General features: G+C 43.3%; 1 pseudogene; it reads right to left on the bottom strand.

Moving 5' to 3' along the window:
- Positions 1-6,819: 6,819 nt before the first annotated feature.
- Positions 6,820-6,937, bottom strand: LOC126096057 (5S ribosomal RNA; annotated as a pseudogene).
- Positions 6,938-7,851: the final 914 nt, after the last annotated feature.

The raw sequence follows: 7,851 nt of genomic DNA, 5'->3' as shown, positions 1-7,851 counted from the left end.
GTCTATAACTGCTATCTTTTGAACTAGACCTCATTCAGAGCACCGGGAAACCACATACACTTAAAACAGTCTTCGTTAATGAGTAGAAGTTGTGAAGTAAAAATTTTATTTTTTACTTTAATTTCCTTCCGTTGACTCTCATACCCTTTTAGTCACTAGGCCAAGATTCGTATTCGTCCCTGCAAATGGTGGCTTCAGTTCCGATAGTTGCCTCCTCTACGCCGAGTTAGGGGCTTGGCACACACAGTGACTTGCAGCACATCACTGGGATATTCTGTCTGCTGTAGAAAAACACGCTCTAAGCGGTTTGTATCATAAAAGGGGAGCCGGCGTCGTCTCGTCCCAAGTGTCATAATTTCTCTCTTCTTCTGCAAAATAGTATAGTTAATGTAACTAGCAAACAAAGACGTTTCATCAAAATGAATATCTTTTCGGGTTTGTCCTCCTTATGACTGCTTAGCATGTGATTCAGCTGAGGTATTGGCCTCACATATTTACGTAACAGTTTAAGATTTATACACTCCTGGAAATAGAAATAAGAACACCGTGAATTCATTGTCCCAGGAAGGGGAAACTTTATTGACACATTCCTGGGGTCAGATACATCACATGATCACACTGACAGAACCACAGGCACATAGACACAGGCAACAGAGCATGCACAATGTCGCCACTAGTACAGTGTATATCCACCTTTCGCAGCAATGCAGGCTGCTATTCTCCCATGGAGACGATCGTAGAGATGCTGGATGTAGTCCTGTGGAACGGCTTGCCATGCCATTTCCACCTGGCGCCTCAGTTGGACCAGCGTTCGTGCTGGACGTGCAGACCGCGTGAGACGACGCTTCATCCAGTCCCAAACATGCTCAATGGGGGACAGATCCGGAGATCTTGCTGGCCAGGGTAGTTGACTTACACCTTCTAGAGCACGTTGGGTGGCACGGGATACATGCGGACGTGCATTGTCCTGTTGGAACAGCAAGTTCCCTTGCCGGTCTAGGAATGGTAGAACGATGGGTTCGATGACGGTTTGGATGTACCGTGCACTATTCAGTGTCCCCTCGACGATCACCAGTGGTGTACGGCCAGTGTAGGAGATCGCTCCCCACACCATGATGCCGGGTGTTGGCCCTGTGTGCCTCGGTCGTATGCAGTCCTGATTGTGGCGCTCACCTGCACGGTGCCAAACACGCATACGACCATCACTGGCACCAAGCCAGAAGCGACTCTCATCGCTGAAGACGACACGTCTCCATTCGTCCCTCCATTCACGCCTGTCGCGACGCCACTGGAGGCGGGCTGCACGATGTTGGGGCGTGAGCGGAAGACGGCCTAACGGTGTGCGGGACCGTAGCCCAGCTTCATGGAGACGGTTGCGAATGGTCCTCGCCGATACCCCAGGAGCAACAGTGTCCCTAATTTGCTAGGAAGTGGCGGTGCGGTCCCCTACGGCACTGCATAGGATCCTACGGTCTTGGCGTGCATCCGTGCGTCGCTGCGGTCCGGTCCCAGGTCGACGGGCACGTGCACCTTCCGCCGACCACTGGCGACAACATCGATGTACTGTGGAGACCTCACGCCCCACGTGTTGAGCAATTCGGCGGTACGTCCACCCGGCCTCCCGCATGCCCACTATACGCCCTCGCTCAAAGTCCGTCAACTGCACATACGGTTCACGTCCACGCTGTCGCGGCATGCTACCAGTGTTAAAGACTGCGATGGAGCTCCGTATGCCACGGCAAACTGGCTGACACTGACGGCGGCGGTGCACAAATGCTGCGCAGCTAGCGCCATTCGACGGCCAACACCGCGATTCCTGGTGTATCCGCTGTGCCGTGCGTGTGATCATTGCTTGTACAGCCCTCTCGCAGTGTCCGGAGCAAGTATGGTGGGTCTGACACACCGTTGTCAATGTGTTCTTTTTTCCATTTCCAGGAGTGTATATTTATTCCATTCCACTGTAGCCACTGTTACTTATAATTTGAACAAGCTGTAATGATTCTTACACAAATGATTACAATATAATTTAATACCTCATTCTAAGGTATCCTACGTATGTGTTCACCCGGATTATTTGCATTCCAGCGCCTCCTACCCTCCCCCATTTTCTGTCGTACACCTTCGTAAGTGTCTGTTATCGCACTATATAGAAATATTTCTATTAAGCGCTCCTGGTACGCCTCTCAGCTTGGCACCCCAAGCGGCCACTACTGAATGTGCCACGTTCTGTATAGAAATCTTGGAAATGTGGTCCCACCTCCGTCCATTACAGCTTTGCGTCCCAAGCGGTGGCCTGTGTCACTTGGGTCTTAAGTCGGCCCAGTTTATCTGTCACACAGTTCCCACTACACGAGAAAAAGTGTCCGGTTGTAGTGGTCTAGATTACAGAGATATCGGTACCAATTTCGCTTTTTCCATTGGAACTATAATCACTGCTGCTGAGATTATTGTAGGCAAGAAAGAGATGAAACTTGCAGCGTTTTACTCTCTAAAGTCGATAAGCCTGCAAACAGAGTATAATTTGCATGGAAATCAAATAAGTTGTTAGTCTTACGCTACGACGCAGCTAAGAGAATATTTACACATTTAGAATAGTCGCAAAAAGATTAAGTTAAAACTGATAATTATCACATCTTGCTACGTGTAGCCGGACATACATGACAAAAAGAAGGGGAAGGACCTGGTACCTAAGAATATTAACCATGGAAATAATTCATCTATTTATACCACAGCCTTGAAAAAAAGTAGAGGTCAACAAATGAATGGGTTTGTGAAAGTGAAGGTAAGGATGTGATAAATGTGATGCCTCATTTAGCATCACAGCTCCCCAAACTCAGAGATGTTATGTGACTTAATTATGATATGATTTTGTTTTATGAAAAATGCCAATGTCTGAATACTGCGTTGCACTCTCTCTCTTATGTCACAGCCATCTCAGTGAACGGACACAATAAAAAGTGGTATCTTTAGATGATAATTTAGATAAGGAGTTGGAATAATACGATTATTTTACTTTATTCATTTGTTTTATTCACCTTACTCCTTGTCCTCAGTTAATTTTTTACGTTTTTCGTCAAAAATTCCTTGTTGGTTGTCTGAGTAGGATGATGTCTATCACAGCCAGAAGTGTTCATAGCACATTCCAGCAGTAAACGAGCCTATTTTCTTTTAATTACTTGAGAATGAAATCCAATGCCCCATTTCTAAGCACCATTTAATTGCAAAGTTAATTCTGATGCACAAAACTGATTAACCATCTTTCCACAATCACACCTCATTGTGTTTAAAATAGGTCTACAACACAGGCTTCGACGATTTTCTTCATTCACCTCACCATTACAATTAATTTTTCTCTCTCCTCCCACTATTACTTTTACTTCGGACATATTAATACCCCACTAAACCGAAAGAGCGGTCTGAAATATAGACAATAACAAGATTTACAGTAATCTAAAGTTACTTGTTTGTCTTTGTTGCATCCACCGTGTCACGATGGAGAATTTACATCTAAAAAGTAATTCAGAGATATAAAAGGAGGAAAAACCATGAAATAATTCAATTGATCAAATCTGGGATCTATTTTGAGAACGCCAACGTATCACTGTTTCAGGTAAGGGCAATCTGCAACAGGTAATTTTAGCCTCTCATGCTGCTTTCTGCATGTAGTATCGAAATTTTAGATCTTGTCATTCAATAACGTTATTTTCTGTGTTAAATTTTGGTATTATGAACGTAAGTCACAAGATGCACATCTAACTCTGGAAAATTTTATCAGTAATGGCATGTAATGTATTACATTGTTGTACCAGCATTCCTAAGTAGAATATTGTTACCCTAATACATGCTTTTTTCATATCACATTCATTCAAAATTTTTGGAGAAAGAATCTTTAATTTACATTAATGTTGTGATGAAAATAGGCAATATTTCCAAAACGATTACAGAGGAAGATAATAACATAGAGCTTAACGCTGTACAGAACGCATTTGCTGACATGCAAGCTGAAAACGCATGTATTTCAGAAGCCGATCTGGAATCTCACTTTGAAACTGCACCAGATATTATGACAGATAACTTACTGTGTAAAAATGATGCTCTGTTAGGTGATCTTGCACGCAGTGCAATTCATCAATCTGATGACAACGTTTCATCGGAAATAATTGTTCCAATCGGCGGTATTTCACATGAAACGGACATACGAACAGTTGTTCAACCAAATGATCTCATGGTCCTGTTGCTGCAAAATTTTAAGTCAATGAGTGACGACATGACTACGCAATTTTTGAACGAAAATCTATGCCAGACTACAAGCATAATTTTATTGCGAAGCTGAATCTTGTGCACACAACTGATCAATCATCTTTCCAGAGACACTCATCATCGCATATAAGACAGATGTAGAACGCAGGCTTCACTGATTTTCGTCATTCATCCCATCAATATAGTCGCCATCTCTGTCTTCTGTCTTTTATTTTTACTTCAGACAGTTTCAACTGCTTACTGAAGAGAAAGAGTGATTACAGGGGCTACTGAAGCTGCTTTCTTTAAGCGATGCCTGCGGAAACCGCCATAAGCTCCGCCAGGCTTCGCAGGTGACATGGAGCGTGCTGGTTGCCACCGCGCACCTTCTACGCCGCCTTATGAAATTCACATCCCTTTGCGAGCGGCCACGTTTTTCGTCGCGTTAGTCACTGCTCCTTCCGCACGTTTCCCAGCCGCCGCCGCCGCCGCCGCAGAGCCGCCCCCGGCTTATCATTCCGCGAGTGCGCCGGCACACTGACCGGAATATCAATAGGCGCACCGAATCTACCAGCTGCAGAAGGCTCATTTCTTATGACTTACCAGTGGCACAGGGTATTATTACACAAAGAAACATTTCTGTCGCGGTATACACGGTCTTGTTGTTGAAATGTACCATCGTGATGCTGGTTACCGGCTCTGTTAGCAGGCCAAGACATAACTCGTAATTCCACGTAAGAAATTTTAGAATTAAAATGCTAAATAAAAAAACAGAGAAATACGTTTACACTACTTTTAATCTTTTATTAGGCTTTATTCAATTTTTGGAACTTAGAAACTGTTCTCGTAAATTATTTCAATTTCCAAGAACGGTTAGTGATGCATTACTGCAAAGTAAGAACCTTCTGATTACATTTTGCAGCAGGCGATTACAAATATTCTAAAGGCTTCTATAGTACAAGCAGCTGAGATGCCCTGTTATGGACACATGATACATAACGTTCTGAAATGTGATGAAATTATAATTTCACAATGACACGTATTTGAGGAAATAGAGTACAAGAAATAACATTGAGGTATACGTGCAGAGAATTGTGCTCAATATTGCCCTTGTCGGTAGCAATGCGCACAATATTTTTTACCCTGTGGAGGATTCAAACTACGTGCTCATTCTTTTGAACCATTACATTGTCGTTTTAGTAGTCTTCAATCCAAGACCGGTTTGGCGCAGCTCTCCTTGCTAATCTAACTTGTGCAAGCGTCTCCTTTTCTGCATACGTTCTGCTACAACCTCCATTCATTTCAACTTACAACCCTGCGCCCCCCTCCCACACACACACACACACACACACACACACACACACATTTTTTTTCATTTCTAAAAGGATGCTTCCTTCATGTCTCAGGATACCTCCTGTCAACAGACCCTTTATTTTAGTAAAGTTGTGCCATGAATTTCCATTTTAGCGGGCGCAGGTTATGGCATTCAGGGCAGCAGGGGCAGTAAGAAATTAAAACTGTAGAGCAACCAAAAGACGCATGTAACTTTTTTCTTTACTTTTAAATGTTTCACTCTGTCAACGCGAGCATCTTCAGGACTGTGCAGATACAGTGTGTTCACAACCATACAATAATATAAATTCACAGGCTGAACCTACAACATGATAACTTCAATTAGGTAGCCGAGGCTCAAACGCCACAAATATCGGGATGTAGATAGCGCCGCAATCATAGATAAAATACAGAAAACTGATTTCGTAAAGTTAACGTCAACTCTTTTGACAGGTACATTCTAAGTTTAAACAGCAAGACATATAATTTTCTGTAGAGCGAGTCAAAGCTCTATCGCTAAGGATAGTTGTTGAAACTACTTCGTGAACCCTAATAAATAAAAAGTTACATACCATTTGTGGCTAATCTGTAATATTAGCTTTCTTTATTCCTAGTTCAGTTAAATACTTCCTCATTAGTCCTGTGATATATCTATCTAATCCTCAGCATTCGTTAGTAGCGGAGCCTTTCTAAAACTTCTACTCTCCTCTCGTCTGATGTGCATATCGTTCACGTTTTCCTTCCGTTCGAGATTCTTCTCTATACATTTACCTTCGGGGACTACTTACTAACATTTAAATTTGTGTTTGGTGTTAACTAATTTCTCTTTTTCTGAAACACTTTTCTAGGTATGGCCAGTCTGTATATTATATCCTCCCTACTCTGACCATTGTTAGCTTATGTCCAAAGAGCAAAACTCATCGATTACTTTTTGTGTAATCAGCACCACCTGATTTAATTCAACTACACTCCACTACCTTTGCTGTACTTTCGGTGATATTCACCTTACAAACCACCTGGAACGAAACTGTACCTGGAGTAATAAAACACTCCATCTTCAGTCCACAAGTGGCCCATCGGGACCATCCGACCGCCGTGTCATCCTCAGATGAGGATGTGGATAGGAGGGGCGTGTGGTCAGCACACCGCTCTGCCAGTCGTTACGATGGTTTTCTTTGACCGGAGCCGCTACTATTCGGTCCAGTAGATCCTCAGTTGGCACCGTGAGGCTGAGTGCACCACGAAAAATGGCAACAGTACATGGCGGCCCAGATAGTCACCCATCCAAGTGCCGACCACGCCCGACAGCGCTTAACTTCGGTGATCTGACGGGAATCGTTGTATCCACTGCGGCAAGGCCGTTGCCCAGTCACCTTACAACTTGTTTCCGTTCTGTTGAACTGATGATGCAAGACCTTCGCCTCAGAAAGATTTACAATAATGGTTCAAATGGCTCTGAGCACTATGGGACTTAACTTCTGAAGTCATCAGTCCCCTAGAACTTAGAACTACTTAAACCTAACTAACCTAAGGACATCACACACATCCATGCCCGAGGCATGATTCGAACCTGCGACCGTAGCGGTCGCGCGGTTCCAAACTGTAGCGCCTAGAACCTCTCGGCCACCCCGGCCGGCACAGATTTACAGTATTATTAGCTAACCATAAAGTATTTATATGTTTCCCCTAAATTATAATCCACTTTCAAAACATCCTTGGTCTCCTTCACTCCCTGCTCGATGTACTGATTGAATAAGATCAGGGATGCTCCCATCTCTCACCGCGTTCCTGTGTACTACTTTCCTGTCATGCACTTCAAACCTTATAACGGAATTCTGGTTCCTTGACCAGCTGTAGATAACATTTCGTTCTTTGTCTTTGATTCCTGATGTCTCAGAATTTCAAACGTGTTTCGGCCACTAATTATAAAAGCTTTCTCGGAATCTTTAAGTGTTTTACACGTAGGTTTCCTTATCTCCAGTGTTTAAACCTACATCATAGGGCCAGTATTGCCTTATGTGTTCCTAAGTTCTTATCCCGACGAAACTGATCTTCTCCGGGGTAGGCTTCTAGCCGTTTTTCCTTGTTCTGCAAGTAATCTGTGTCAGTATTTTGCAAGTATGACCTATTAAACTGTTTATTTCTGTAATAATGACACGCGTTATCGTCAGCTTTCTTTGGAATACGGACAATAACATTATTTTTAAAGACAGAAGGGTATTTAGACTATTGAATTTGTTTACTTCTCACTTGTTCGTCACTGTCAGCAGTATCGTATCT

Source organism: Schistocerca cancellata, chromosome 8 (assembly GCF_023864275.1).
Source record: "Schistocerca cancellata isolate TAMUIC-IGC-003103 chromosome 8, iqSchCanc2.1, whole genome shotgun sequence".
Lineage (NCBI taxonomy): Eukaryota > Metazoa > Arthropoda > Insecta > Orthoptera > Acrididae > Schistocerca > Schistocerca cancellata.
This window is presented reverse-complemented; position numbering and strand designations above follow the sequence as displayed.